This window comes from Pogoniulus pusillus, chromosome 2 (genome assembly GCF_015220805.1).
Source record: "Pogoniulus pusillus isolate bPogPus1 chromosome 2, bPogPus1.pri, whole genome shotgun sequence".
NCBI lineage: Eukaryota > Metazoa > Chordata > Aves > Piciformes > Lybiidae > Pogoniulus > Pogoniulus pusillus.
The window spans coordinates 43,213,512-43,228,443 of record NC_087265.1 but is presented as its reverse complement, the minus strand read 5'-3'; the positions used below and the strand labels follow the sequence as shown (position 1 = coordinate 43,228,443).

At 43.4% G+C, this 14,932-nt stretch overlaps 1 long non-coding RNA gene across 1 annotated transcript; it reads right to left on the bottom strand.

The window, feature by feature from the left end:
* Positions 1-978: 978 nt before the first annotated feature.
* LOC135185933 (uncharacterized) lies at positions 979-14,932 on the bottom strand. Its single transcript, XR_010306689.1, has 3 exons — positions 14,703-14,932; positions 13,485-13,580; positions 979-1,554 (listed from the first exon to the last, which is right to left on the bottom strand). It is a non-coding gene; the product is annotated as an uncharacterized LOC135185933 (long non-coding RNA).

Sequence of the window (14,932 nt, the reverse complement as noted above, 5' to 3'; positions counted from 1 at the left end):
GCCCTTACCAATCGTTTTTTCGTCCTGCCTAACACGAAAGCTGCCCGTGGCGACTGGAGCTCCCTTCGTTGCCGGGAGCTGGCTGCGGCTGGCCACGCGATGGCGTGCAATGGTTGCTTTTGCCGAGTGGCAGCGTCAGGCTCAGCACTGAGAGCGCTTGGTCCCTTCCCGCCCCGCCCCCCCAGCAGCAGCAACTGTAGGCAAATGGATGCCAGCTGGATGCGGAATGATTGTGCTTTAAGGAAACGCAGATAACCGTAAAAGCAACTGCTCTGAAGGCAGAAATAGGCTGATGTTAAGCTGTTTCTAAATTACAGAATTGTGCTGGCAGTTTGCTGACTTAAGCCAAGCTAACCACAGGGCAGGGTGAAAGTTTGTTTTGAAGACAGCAAATGCTTACACGCAAGGACTTGACTGAGATACCGTAACGCTGAAGGAGAGCCCCGGCTAATATTTGCTACCTCTTGGTGATGTAAGTGTTGATTATGAAATAGTTAAGTTGAAGGGGACAGGATAAGGATCAGTGGTGTCTGATCATGACACCCTGGCTTCCTCAATTATACTAGGGAAATGAATTCACACTCACACCCTGCCACAGAGGACTCACTGGCACCAAGTGCAAGTTCTTTGGTCCATCACTTGGACTTAGACACATAGAATTTGTTTCATTTTAGATTTGAAACCCATAATGGTAGGCAAGAATCAGACTGCAGAAGTGTTTCTTCCTTTGTAAGTATTGGTAGTTCTTAACTAACTCCCGTGTTGTAGTCCTGCTCTGTACATTCTTCCTTGTAGCACCAAAGGCTTGAGATGCATTTGCACAACCCAGTAAACAATGTCTTGCACTGAACTGCACCTTCTAGTAGTAACTTCAGCTCAGAAAGCAAAAAAAATCTTCAAAGTGATTTGCCTGTAACATCTGTGGTAGAAATCTATTTTTTTTTGGTGGTGGTGGTATAATGGGGAGCTAACACCTACTGTAGCACAGTTTTATACTGAAATACTTAAGGTGCAAGAAACAATTTCAAGAAAACAAAACCAAGCAACCCACAGCCCTGGTGAAAGAGAAAACTTAATTTAGCTCAGGTTCTTTTCTGCAGCCCTGGTGAAAGAGTTGAAGCACAGCAATCTGCCATTTTACAGAGGTATTTGCAGATTGTGGTTAGAGAGCTAGTAAGCTGAGCAAGGAACAAATAACATCCTTTTCCAGAAGCCTCAATTCATGTTTATCCTTAGGTCTTGTGAATACATTATGTTGCCAGGCTGCAGCTAGCAAATCAGAATTTCACTTGGGTGAATGAGTGGTGTTTCTTAGGAACAGCTTTTGCATGTTACTTCAGTTGCAAGGTCATACCAAAGTGTTGGTCTTCTGCTATGACATACTTGACACGCAAAGCTTCATTAAGTTCAAAGGTGACAGAACTGGCATGTGAACACCTGCTCTGGATGAGAAGGGTTAGGTGAGGGGCACGATTTTGTTACCTTACAGTGGAAAAGTGCTGTCTCATCTGTCCATTGGCCACTGATCTGTTTCTCCGCTGCCCTTTCTTGCACCTAGAAAGGCAGAATTTTGTCCTAAGAGAAGGCTACAAACACTACTACCCTGCACCAACAAGCTGACTAGGGGCCTATCAAATAATCATGGTCTCAGCCTTGGAACTTTTATCCTATGAGATCAAAAGCTAGTTTTCATTCTTTCTTGTGCAACATAGTATTTTTAATTGCTCCAAACAGTTTCCTGGGTTAAGTTCACAGTTAATCTGTCTTAAAAGCTACATTCCAGCATTTCTCAGCTCACCCACAAGAGCTTCAGAGACCACAGAGGTCAGGCTCACCTTGGGCACCACATGGCAACAGCAAAATCCACTTCTGCCAACAAAACAAGCCATTTTAATAACAGTCCTCTTGGCTGAGAGCCGTTTGCCAGCAAGTGGTTGCATGTTCACGTACTTTGTTCATGGCCCTTGCAGCTTAGGTGAGCTATGAAACCCCAACAGAAGATAAAAATAAAGGAATTGTGGTGAACTCAAGCTGCAAAGCTTAGAGTCGACATAGACTACTTACATACAAAAATCCTGCAGTGGAAGATTATGCTATTAGCAAAAGCAATGCAGATCTATGAGCTGTGCATTTGTCAAGGGGCACAGGATGTAATGAGTTGATCTGTCTGGACCTTCTGGTGTGCCAAATAGACAGTACAGTGCTGCCTGGATCCTGCTTCCTGAAGACATCTCTTCCTGCCTCTCACATCCTCTGCTGGCAGCTTCGTTGAAGAAAAGACTCAAGCAGTGCTCTTACGCCTAAGTGGTCAATAGCCACAAGTAACAAATCTTCACCCAACCCCACTATTTTCTCACCTGGGATAAGAGAACTAGCAGTGAGTTCTTTGCACTGAAGAAAGGGACAGACAGTTCAATAGCTAAGACTTAGTAGTGACCATTTTAATACCAACACACTCTTACCCTTCAAACTGTTTTCCCCATAAATTCTGTTGTTCTAGTCTTAAATATAGCCTTCTTCAAAAACAAAATGAAGATTTCAAGCTTCCTACTCTGGTGTTTTTGAGTACCCATTGTATGGGCTTGGAGCTGTGCATATACCATGTGCTGGGATTGGCACATATCGGCAGGCAGCGCTTAAACATTTTAAGGACAGAATCTGGGAAGTAGAGAGAAATGGTGAGAGGGAGGGAGAGAAATTTCACTCAGAGAAATGATGCAACTAATTTGAGAAACAGAGGTGTGTGTGTGGGAAAGTTGGAATTTTTGTAAACAAGCTCAATATTGATGTTTTTGAGGGATCAGTCAAGTTTTGTCAGCTATGATGCTAAAACCTAGAACTAAAAGAAGAAGAAAGCTGCAAGAAGCTATTTCACAACATTATTTATGCCCTCAGGCGAGTTTGTTTTCACGTGAAATGGAACAGAAGACCTTGGTCGTGTTACTTTGCTAAGACTCAGAAGTCTGACAGTAGATTTTTTTGGTACATATAAACAGTACTTGGGAAGTCCTTTTTGAGAGCAACTACAACTGCTAAGAAAATAGAACCCAACTGGAAGTCTGTGTATTGCCAAATAACATGCTGGGCACTGGAAATGGCTAAATGTGTAAAACAATTACCTTTTGTTTCAAGGTTACATTTTAACCTGTAACAGATTTCTGTCTTACCCATCTTACCAAGTACTGCCTGTTGAGAGAGAAGACAAAAAAAAACCCCAAATACCTACACTTGCTCTCTGAGCACAAGCTATTTAATAATGAAAACCAACCCATTTCTTGACCATTTTAATTTCTAACTAGAAAGAAGAAAAAGAAAGGTAACAAAAAGACCATTCTTCCAAATTGCATTGTGCTTCTGAGTAGTTTCGGCCTAAAAGCACACACCATAAAGGAAGACTTTGAGGAATTTGAGGTGAAATACTGAGAACTTTGAGGAACTGAAACAAATACTTTTCAAATGTTGCTGGGAAACTGCCATACATCATTCATGTAGAGACATGCTCATTCACCCTTACCTGGCAGATTTGCATTGCCAGAGATCAGTATGAAGCATAATCTAGTCCACAGTCTGTCTCCTGCTTGCAGAAATATTTGCTTCAGTCTTGAACCCTGTCTTCATAAAGCCTACCAACTTTTACCTCCAACAGCTTGGCACCGTTCTTCAACAGCTACATTACTAGCCTCCTACTCTAACTTCCTGTGTCTGTGACTCCAGTGCTAGAGAGGTAATATTTCAGGATAAGACCTGAAACCATCTCAGTTTCTTGTGATCTTCCTCCCTTTTCTCTCTTTCTGCCTTACTCCCCATTCATTTCTAGATAGGGCCTTGTAGTATCATTAAGGAAGGCTAGACAGAGTTGCTAAAAGCACAGGGAGATGTGTTGTGGTCCATTATAAAAGGCACATTGTAATAGAGCTATTAAAGGCCAGAAGCCAGATGGCTTTCTCCATACTAATCACTGCATTTGGCACTCTACTTGACTACTCCACAGAGCAGAGGGGTCCCACTGTCACCTTTTGCCTGTCCTCCCACAGAGAGTGCCTATGTTTTTGGAACTACTTCTTAGATCTCCCAAGAAAGGAGAAGTCAACACCCATGTCCACTGCCTGCTCTGCTCTGTACACCCTGCTCACCACCCTTCAGCCACAGTCTGTGCTTCACTTCAGAGCTCTGCAGCTTCCCTGGAAGATGTGGGCTGGCTTGCGGGTGGATAATGAGTCAGCTGGTAGAAAAGAATGCCCACAGACATAGCGCATCACATCAGGCTGACACAGCAGCAGTTTTCAAGAGGCAGGTTAGCAAAAAGCAGCTTGCTTGCACTCACACCTGTAGCCCACTGGAGGAAAGGCATCACACTCTCTTCAAGAAGACCTCTTTGAAAGGATTAAGAAAACTGTTGTTATGGCACACAGGGCTGAATCTGAACAGCATCTATGACTGAATGTCACACTGAGAACAGCTCATGGGCACAGTGCAGGTTCGACTGCAAGGTCTTTGCTCCTGATCCCATGAGCCAAGCAGGTGTGCTTTCACTAGAGGAGGGCATCTGATGAGTCCTGCATGTATCTCCTTATAAATACTAGAAATATGCTTCCTGAAAGAAAGCAGCATTCAGATTGATTAGGCAAATAATAAATGATGCCCTCAGCCTTCCATCTGCAGCAGTCTCTGAGCACTGGGCATATGGCTCATTTCCAGACCACATGGCAGCCAATGAAGCAGAGCTGGTGATTATTATTTCACCCACCTTTGGCAGGAAATGAAACATCTGTTTAATCCTGACAGTGGGACTCCCCAGCAGTTAAGATAAGCTGGTTAAAAAGAAATATAATTGAAACTCATGTTTAAGGCAGCAGAAGGCAGTGCTAGACTTTCCAAAATCAGGAAGACTTTGATACTTCAAGAGTTGTGTGATATTTTCACTGCCATAGCCAGTCAGGACTTCTGTTTCACAGCCCAGTCAAAGAAAAAAATCTTGCTTTTGAAAAAGGGCACCTTTTCAGCTGAGCTCAAGGGACAAGTGGTTGTGGATCTGATCTGTTCACAAGTGAAGTTGCCCACAGTTCTTATGATTACCAATGGTATATCCCATTGCTGTTCAACCACAGGGCAGCTTTAAAGGCTTGAACACTTGGATGATTAGTGCGAAAAAAGCAGCATGAATGCACATGACATTTTGTGAAATATATTAACAGATTAAGACGGTTTTGGGGAGTGCAGAACAACTCCTGAAATTATTTGCTCCCCTGAAACCAGCAATTTTGACTATGAATGAGTAGCCAGTGGGCAGGTTGACTACTTCAGCTAGCCTGTGATGGAGGGAAAGGACAGCTGCAAGTCTCAGCTTCTATAAGAGTGGCAGAACCCTAAGTGGTCAAAAGAGGCAGCCTTCAAAAGAGGGAGGTATATTTGCTACAGGTGATACAGTCAGAGTAGTCCAGTGAAACTGAGCAATAGGAACTTCTTTAGACCAAATGCTTGTAGTATGATTCTGGTGTCTCAAATTAATCTGCATAATACTCTTAGCAGGGATGTGTTTCAAATCCCCTTCCAGAAAAGGACAAAACAAAGACTTGTTTTCAGCGACCCAAAGAATAAGCCTGTGCTGAATTACTGGAGCAAGATGAAAAACATCTCACTCTACCCTCTGTATCCAGCAGAGCCTGCTCACAGCCACTGTAGTTCTCTTTGAGCTGGTTTGGCTCAGTGGGTGGAAGGGCATTTAGTTAGCAGTGGTCACTTTGGAGGGAGAATGGGTTGGAGAATCTTTGTTCCACAGACAGTCACTGAGAACAGATTCCTGCTGGTTGCAAGTGCTCCCATTAGGATGTGAAGCACAGTGAAAGCTTAAGTGAATGATGCTTCTGAGCACCCTTGACAGTCAGCAAGCACAAGCACCCTGTCACACATGGCAGTCACAGTCATTATTGGGCCACCCCTAAGGAAGCAGGTGATTTTGCAGCAACAGATGTGGACTAAACCCTCCAAAAATTTGTATCCATTTTATGGAGGAAGCAGTACATTATACAAGGGAGTCTGAGTCCATCCAAACATATAACTGAAAAACAAAATGAGATTTCAGTAAACTTGACTTTTCCTATTGCAACCACCTCTCTACTAGCTTTGACTAGGGAAAAATACTAACCAAAATAACCCAACACCAACCAACCAAAAACCCCACCACAACGATCCAGCCCCTGCTGCTGCAAGGTAGCTGCTTTTTTAAAATTCATTAATCAAATCAGCTATTGGAGCAGAGCTGTAACACAGAGTCCTACTCTGGTCATAAGCTTAGAGCTGCTAAGACTGTGCAAGATCATTACAATCGTCCACCCTAGCCTGCCACAAAGTACTCACCACACGAATTCCTGTGCAAGCCTCACTTTTCCAGATGAGTTAGAGCATATTTTGAGAGTAATGGTGGATTATATACCTACAACTGTGAAAACTCTCACTGTGTTTTGTTTCCATCACTGGAAACAAGAAGAGGTGAACTTTTCTTCCTCAATATGGCCTTTGTAATACTGTGAAATGGCATTTTTCAAAGGTTCACCACAAAAAGAGTGCCTTGCTTGACTGTTGGTTACACATGCACAGGTATCTTTGCTGCCAGTTAATGATGCTATCATGAAAGCTGCATCCCTTAAAAGGCTTCCAGCTGAATTGAACCTCCAGGCCAGATACTTTCTCTCTGCAGGGCAACTTTTTACCATCAAATCTCACTGGAACAAAAAGGCTTTAAAAATAGGAAAAATAAATGAGGAAATCAGTGACACCAATTACGTGCCAAACAAAGATACACCACTCTGTCTCATTAGCATTGTTTAATTATGCTTGGATTTAAATTCTAAATATAGTTCATAAGAATTCACAAGGGCCAGTGTTGTAATCCTCTCTGTATCTAAAGTTTCTCATTCCTATAAGAGCAACAAGCTTTAAGGACCTGTCTGCTTGAGTCACAAATAGATGGTAACACTTCATCCCTTAGAAGTGAAAAATGTCAGCTAAGCATTGCCATATGTTTGATATTTGCATTATTGTGGGAGTCCAGAAGTCTGAGCTAACTTCTCAGCTTCCTGTGCTGGGTCTGTGTGAATATGTGGACAGAGTCCCTGCCACAGGGTCCTATACTCTTAACAAGGCAGAGGTAGTGTATTTTCAGTATGCACATGTATATATATTAATGTATGCATCTATCTGTCTATCTCTTCAAATACAAAGCATCAAAGTTTGCAGGAATTTGAGTCTTATCTCCCCAATCTAAGTCAAGCACTTAACCCAATCCATCTCTCTTTGGGATTCACTTTAACCTCTTTACCAGTTTATCACTACAAGCCTGGTAGTGATTATTATGTCTTAGCTATTTGAGTCAGTCCAGTTACTAGTACATTTCAAGAGTATTACAAAAAACACCCCCTAAATCTGAGTCTTGTACTAAGGAGCTCATCTGGTAAAGACAGGAGACTGATTTCTTGACTCCCTGGAGAAAATGTCCCCAGAGTCAGTTCTCACCAATAGAAGCCTACTCTCAGACTGTGTAGATTGAACCTGTGTAGATTGAACCTGCCCAAAACATCAATGAAACTCTGCAGTAGTCAATTCTAAAAGTAGAGAATGGGGCAGTTCAGCAGGGAGGTTCCCAGTCAGTCACCAGTCATGAAGTAGGCACCTGGCATTGATGCCAAAAACTCCTGGCAGTTACATTCAGCATATTACATTCCCTTGCTGTAAAATATTCTTCGATGTGCACTCATGGCCAGGAGGGGCAATGCCATTCTGAGGTGGATTAGAAAGGCTGTGCCTAGTAGGTCGAGAGACTTTCTCCTGCTTAGAGCCTCCACCATGACTGTGAGCATCAGGGTCCAGTGACTCACCACCCTTATGGGGAAGAATTTCTTCCTCATGTCTCATCCAAATCCAGTTTCTTCTATTTTGAAGCCATCACCCCTCACCACGCTTTTCCCCTTCCAAGCTTGTGTCCCAGGTTAGGGTGGATCTCTCCCCTGGTAAAATAAACTCACTACAATGCAGATTTTTTTTTTTGGAAAGTCAGGGGAAAATGAAATTGTATTTCTTATAGTTTAAATATAACAGCCTAAGGAGAATAAACTACTAGAGAAATACAATCACCTTAGTGAAGACGGGGAAGGGGTCAAGTGGCAGTGAAGCAGCAAAAGCAGCAGCAGACAAAACAGTGACAGGAGGAGATGGCAGCAAGGGGAAGGTCCAAGATGTGCTTCCAGACGTAAAGCTCTTGATGCTCCAATGAAATGATACTAACTTATCCACTGTTGCCATTATATGGCCTGTCCCTAGAATGTTCACCTCTCCACTCAAGAGCTTCTACTTCTCCGTTTCTCTGTTGTGAATAATTTTATGTCTGAGCTAGAAATCTAGCTCAAATGGCCACAGCCTGGTTAGAAAAACAAGAAGCTCCATCTAAGATAGAGCTTTCCTAAACATCATCAGCATTTCTAAAAGCACAGTGAGCACAAACATGTTGCTTAGAATGGCACCAATCTTTGCTAATCCTTTATCAGTAGTTTTGACTCGTAAATACTATTAATTCATCTAACAACATACAAAGATTGTTGACTGAGTGAAAATTTTACTTCCCTCAAAACTACAAGTATATTGTACTTACAAATGCATTTTACATTTGAACCCTGGATTAGTACATAGCTGCCAAGAGTAGAAGTAATTGCTTAGTCACAGTGCACAAAGCGTCTGAAGCTCATATTTAATACTGCATCTATGTTCAATATCCTTTGGGCACCTAAAGCTGAGCCTATTCTGAGCATCAGAATTCATGCAGGACCTACAGGAGTAAGTCCTTTTGCTCCCGTGGGATATGGGATAGTTACAACACCAAATTCCTTCTACATTAGTTTAGCTGGAGACACTTTAAAAAAGAGGCAGAGGTTTTGTAACTCCTCTAGAGATGCTTACTCACAAATGGCACCGAGTGCTTAAAAGCTGATAGCACCCAGAGGTGGTGGTGGTGTTTCTTGCAAATTGTGGGTCTTTGTAGTCCCTCAGCAGAAAGCCCAGCCCAGCATGGTATCTCACACATGCTATAAAAGCAGTGACTTGGTCAAGGATTTGTGTGATGGCACAAAACAACACTAAACTAACCAGCTGCTTGAGGGCGCTGTGGGAAGCGATATCGACTCGCAGAGGAATGTTTCCTCCATCTCCTGCTGGTGGCTTTGCCTTCTGCTGCAGAACGCGCAGAATCTGAAAGCCTTACTCTCCTCTTAACACAACTGAATTTGGTCAGTGAATGAAGATAGTACGCCACCCACATGGGGAGGATTAATAGCTGTCGTGTGGAGGAATGCTCTTTGTTCCAAGCCCTGGCTGAAAAGTTTTCTATCAAACCGGGCAGAGACTGACAGACAACTCTGAAAGCAGGCTCTAATCTTTGGCAGTCTAGGGGAGTGTAAGGCAGACATGAAAGAACATAACTGCTGGATACCACTCGCTGCTTTAATGAGAACATGTCCTTGGGGTTTATGACAAACAAATTCCAGTTGCTGTCTTGCATTGTGTCTGAATTTCCTAGTGTCATTTCAGCTGGATACAGCACACTGTTGGATCATAGCTGGAGAGGGAAGTTATTTGTGCAGCTGTGGAGGGAAGGAGAAAATCTCTGGCAAGATGTCCACACAATAGAAATTGGAGACTATTGGTAGGGTAGTCAGCCAATTGTTCCCACTAAGAAGGGTGCTCCTCCTGGGAGAAATCCAGCACACCAAGGCCCAGCTATGAAAGTAAGCCTGCCTCAGGGGAAGCCCCTTTTTCTCCAGTCCAGAGGGAGCACAGGCAGGCAGCAGAGTAGCTTGAGCAAAAAGTGAAGACCTGCCCTACACCAAGTTAAGATGCAGACATTTCCAGAAGTGCCTCTTCCCTTTTTCCCCCATGCCCAGTGGTGCTCACACCCATTTCCCAGCTCTGATGCCTGCACCCATGTGGCTGCTTGGAGCCTTGGGTCAACTCTTGGTCTTGGCTGAGAAGTAATCCAGCCAGAAAGAGTGCTGTATTTTCACCCAAGCATTCTAGCTGATGAGACTGAGCACATGGCTGCAGGGGTTTTGGTCTGGAGACAGGGGAAGCTGAGGGTTGAGCCCTGTCTTAGTTTACACTGACAGCAAAAGCCACATCTTCACTCAGGAATGTAAAACTGAGTGGTATTAAATACTGGAGCAAGACCAAGACCTTCACAGATCTCACACCTTTTAAAACTTCACTTCAGTAGCTACAAAACAGTGGGTTTTTTCCCCTCCAAAACCACAAATGATTGCAAAACAATAGTTTTAATTGTTAAGACAGAAATGTGTAACATAGAACCACACTCCAATGCAATCGACTTATCTGAAACACTTAGATAATTTTCATGGTAAATATTTGTCCTGAGTAAAAAACACAACAAAATCCTTAATGCCAGTAGGATATTTAATTGTCCTAAAGTTCCAAAGTCATGCTATTAGGATAGTAACTACTGAATTATATTTAAGTGAAAAACTCTCTTGCAGATTATATGTTGTAGTAACTCTCAGTATTTCTTTCACCATATTAGAAATTAGCTTAAAAATATATCCTATCATTAATTAACCTTTATCAGCACAATATCCTCCAAATAAAATGTTAGAAATCTAAGCAGTGACCATCACAAGGAAATATGTGGCTTGAAAATGATAAAATGACACTTTATAAGGCTTCTAAGTTATGGCTGTGTCATTTCAAGTTACAAGAATGGCAGAAATAAAAATTCAATCCAGAATGGAGAGAAAAAGACCTGAATTACAACATTTCCAACAACTCTCAATTGTATTCTGTTAATTTTGTCTCAATTTATTAGGTATCGATCTGTGCATCTAATAGATTCATCATTCTAGTATCTGAGCATCTAGAAGTCCACCATTTCTTAATGACAGGCCTAGAGGCTTAACACAAAAACTGAGGGGACAAAATTCAGGATTGTTAGAGTTAAGTTCTTTTACAGACCCTTTTCTCAGACACTACAGTTCAATACAGCCATGAATGCCAAACAGAACTCAAGCCTCACACTGGAAACTTTGATTATTATTGCAAAGCTCTTGCTTCAAGTCAGATGGATTGTATGAACTGGTTACAAGCTATCCCTCCTTGTTTTACATAATCTATAAGAGAAACAGTTTTATCATTTGTTGACTCAATAGGTATTGATAAATAATAAATACTGATACCTCATGCCAATTTCTAGGAAAATTATAGACTCAACCTGGTTAGAAGATACCTCCAAGATCATCCAGTCCAACCTAGCACTCAGCCCTATCCAGTCAACTAGACCATGGCACTAAGTGCCTCACCCAGGCTTTTCTTCAACACCTCCAGAGACAGTGACTCCACCACCTCCCTGGGCAGTCCATTGCAATGGCAAATCACTCTCTCTGGCAACAATTTCCTCCTAACATCCAGCCTATACCTCCCTCACCACAACTTGAGACTGTGTCCCCTTGTTCTGTTGCTGCTTGCCTGAGAGATCAAACCCCACCTGGCTACAGCCTCCCTTCAGGTAGCTATAGACAGCAATGAGGTCCCCCCTGAGCCTCCTCTTCTCCAGGCTAAACAACCCCAGCTCCTTCAGCCTCTCCTCACAGGGCTATGTTCCAGGTCCCTCACCAGCTTCATTGCCCTTCTCTGGACACATTCCAGCATCTCAACATCTCTCTTGAATTGAGGAGACCAGAACTGGACAGAGGACTCAAGGTGTGGCCTGATCAGTGCTGAGTACAGGGGCAGAAGAACCTCCCTTGTCCTATTGGCCACACTGTTCCTGATACAGGCCACGATGCCATTGGCTCTCTTAGCCACCTTGGCACACTGCTGGCTCATCTTCAGCCTACTATCTAATCTAATTATCTACTATCTATCTAATTAGTATAATTACTATTTAAATGCTCTGTCTGCAAGAGACAGAAGCCCTGGTCCAATAGCCCAGAGTGATGAGCAGTCCTGATCAGTCACAGCATCCCTTGCTCTGATGTTGCCATGCCCAAGCTCTATGTCAGTGTTTGGTGCAGGCTGGTAAAGTTGATGTTCTGTTGTCTGAATACAGCACCTTGCTTTGCCATCTAGTGGGCACTGGGAATCACGTGCTTCCTTCCAGGCTGCTGGCAAGTATGTCTAATGCCTCTTTCCAGTGGCATGTTGAGTTTTGATATACCTCAGTGATTTTGGGCCAAGGCCAATTTATAAGCAGCAAAGTGATGTTTATAAAGTCGTGATGGTTCAGGCACTGCTACTTTCCCCCTTGTGCCCTGGTCTTGCTTTCAGTATATATGAATATGAAACACAATGTCAAACTTTGCCACTAGCTACTACAGCAATTTACCTTACATCCACCCAGTGCATAGTGCTGAGACTAACAGTGTTCTGGATGTACAGCAAGTTATCTCAGTGAGCACAGCTGGAGAGTTGTTTCAGTCACACTATCTGTCTGCAGCCTTCCCTAGTTGACTCCTGCTTGCTTTTCTCCAAATTCAAATAGTAATGCCTCATACTGGCTTTTCTCCACGATCTCTATGTCCTGCCTGTGTTGCTCCTCAGCGCAAAACAAGCACATTCCCTTTGCAAACCAAGTAATAACTTTACAAAAACTGAAAGCAGAAAACATGACCTGACTCACTGAATCAAAAAGGGAGAGGCTTCCATATTGCTGCCTGATGTTAACAGAGCAGATCAAAGCGTGCCCCAAAAGAGAAGTGCTATCTCAATATAATTCAGCTGAATTAATCTCTGAGATAAGGAGAAAGACAATCCAGCTTTGCAGTTTTCACCATTGGATGATGTTTTGTTTAATGTGGTACCAATATATGATTTTTTTTTCATTTTAGTAATATATTAAGGTATTAATATAAGTTGAAAAGGATGGAGTTCATTAAAAACACAGAATTTGTGTTTCTGGCAGATGACAAAGCAAAAGAGAGAAGTAGCTCTTCTGTTTTACCTGTATAAATTTTGTTAATTGGTTGGCAGGAAAATAATCATAGAATGGTTTAGGTTGGAAGGGACTCCAAGGATCATCCAGTTCCAACCCTCTGCCATAGGCAAGGACATCTCCCACTAGAGCAGGTTGCTCAAGGCCTCAGCCAATCTGGCCTTGAACAATTTCAGGAGGGAACATCCAAAACCTTGTTGGGCAACCTGTTGAAGTGTTTTGTCACCCTCACTGTAAAGAACTTACTAGTATATCATAAAGAACCTTTATGATATACAAATTTGTTCAATTGCAATGGGTTTTGGGCTCAGTAATAAAATTGTTCTGACATCTCTAAGAAGACAGTTTAGGAGATCAGGCTCAGCATCTAACTCTACAAGTAACATGAGGATGTTGTGGCATTATGTGTGTACAAACTGACATTTAACCAATGAAGTAAGATGCTCCACATGCACTGTGGGCAAGTGCTCATGTGTAGTTTGCCAACTAACATGTTTCTTACCTGACTTTGCAATAGGATGGCAACCAAGGAAGGTATTCTGGTGCTTGAATCACTGATGAGAGTTCTGCCAGCTGCCAAAGAGCCACAGCTGCAAGCCTGAAAAGAAGTGTTTGTACACTAGTTAGGGTGATTATTTCTGTCACAAACAAAGTTTTCTATTATGCAAATGTACAAAACTGTGAAATAACTCTTCATATGGCTGTTTGGAGGACAGATCTAGGAGAATGAAAGAAGCTGCAACTTCTTGCTAAGTCAGCTCCATTTATGAAACCGTCTGGCAGGTTTGGTTCCACTCTCATGCTCAGCTCAAGGGCATAGTGGGGAGTAAGGGGAACATATTCTGCTTCTTTGAATCTTCAGGTTCTTGTTAGTCCCACTGGTTTTAGTGGTAACTGTAGTGAAGTCAAGTAAAGATCTGCTACACGAAGCAGCACAGTTCTTGGTACTCTGTCCTGCAGAGCTCTCACCAATGCTAACAGGGAGTCAGTTTCCTCTTCTAGCCTTCCTTCCATGCCTGCTAAAGTAATAAGCGTGTCCCAGAAGGTTAAGATGCAAGTAATCATCTCTTCCATGTTGTCTCAGTTCTAATTTAAATTCCCCAGAGACTCAAATATCATTGACAGAACCAATAACAATTAATAGGATTGCCCTTCCCTCTTCCCCCTTCTTCCCCAAAAGGAAAGGAATGAGATGGAGAGAGAGGAAAAGGTATGCAGACCCAAATAAATAATCTCACAGCCATTTGGAAGTTAAAAGAAGAAAGTTTAACAACAAATAAAAGGCATATGAGGTAGGGAAGTTACAAAAACACAGGGAAGGGAAAACCAAGACACAAAGCGCATGGCAGGCCCAGCCATGCGGCAGCAGACATAGTGGGCTGGGGGCAGGCAGCGTCAAGCCACGACGGTGGAAACATCTAGAGTCTGCGCTGCCAGGCACCCTCTGGCCTGATCCCCCAACAGCAGCTGATACACAGAAAAAGTAGTTTTCAAAGCTACGGCAGCAGTTGTGAGCCCGAAGTGCTCCAGACACCGAATTCGAGAGCCTCCCTTCCCCCTCTGCCTCCAAACTGTGAGGCCGTCCGAACCCCGAGGCCCTGCCCAGGCCTCTTCCCCAGGTGAGGCTCCCCAGCGCAGTGTCTCGTTTCTGGAGAACACCAGCAAGCCCTGGGAGCTCTTATAAGAGAAATAAATGTCTCGGAGACATCTTTTACCATACCTGCAGCCACCTTCCAGACAGCAGTACGGCGCAGCCCGCGGAAGGAAGCAGCGCAGGCGGTGAGGAGAGGGCAGCTGCCGCCGGCAGTGGCGCAGTTGCGGGCCCCGGGCTGCAGGGGCTCCTCGGCGCTGACAGGCGGCGGCGGCTCGGGTGCGCCCTGCCTCCGCACGCTTTGGAAGTCACCCAGACCGGACTCAGCTGGCTCGGGGAGTTGATTGAAGCTTATTGTT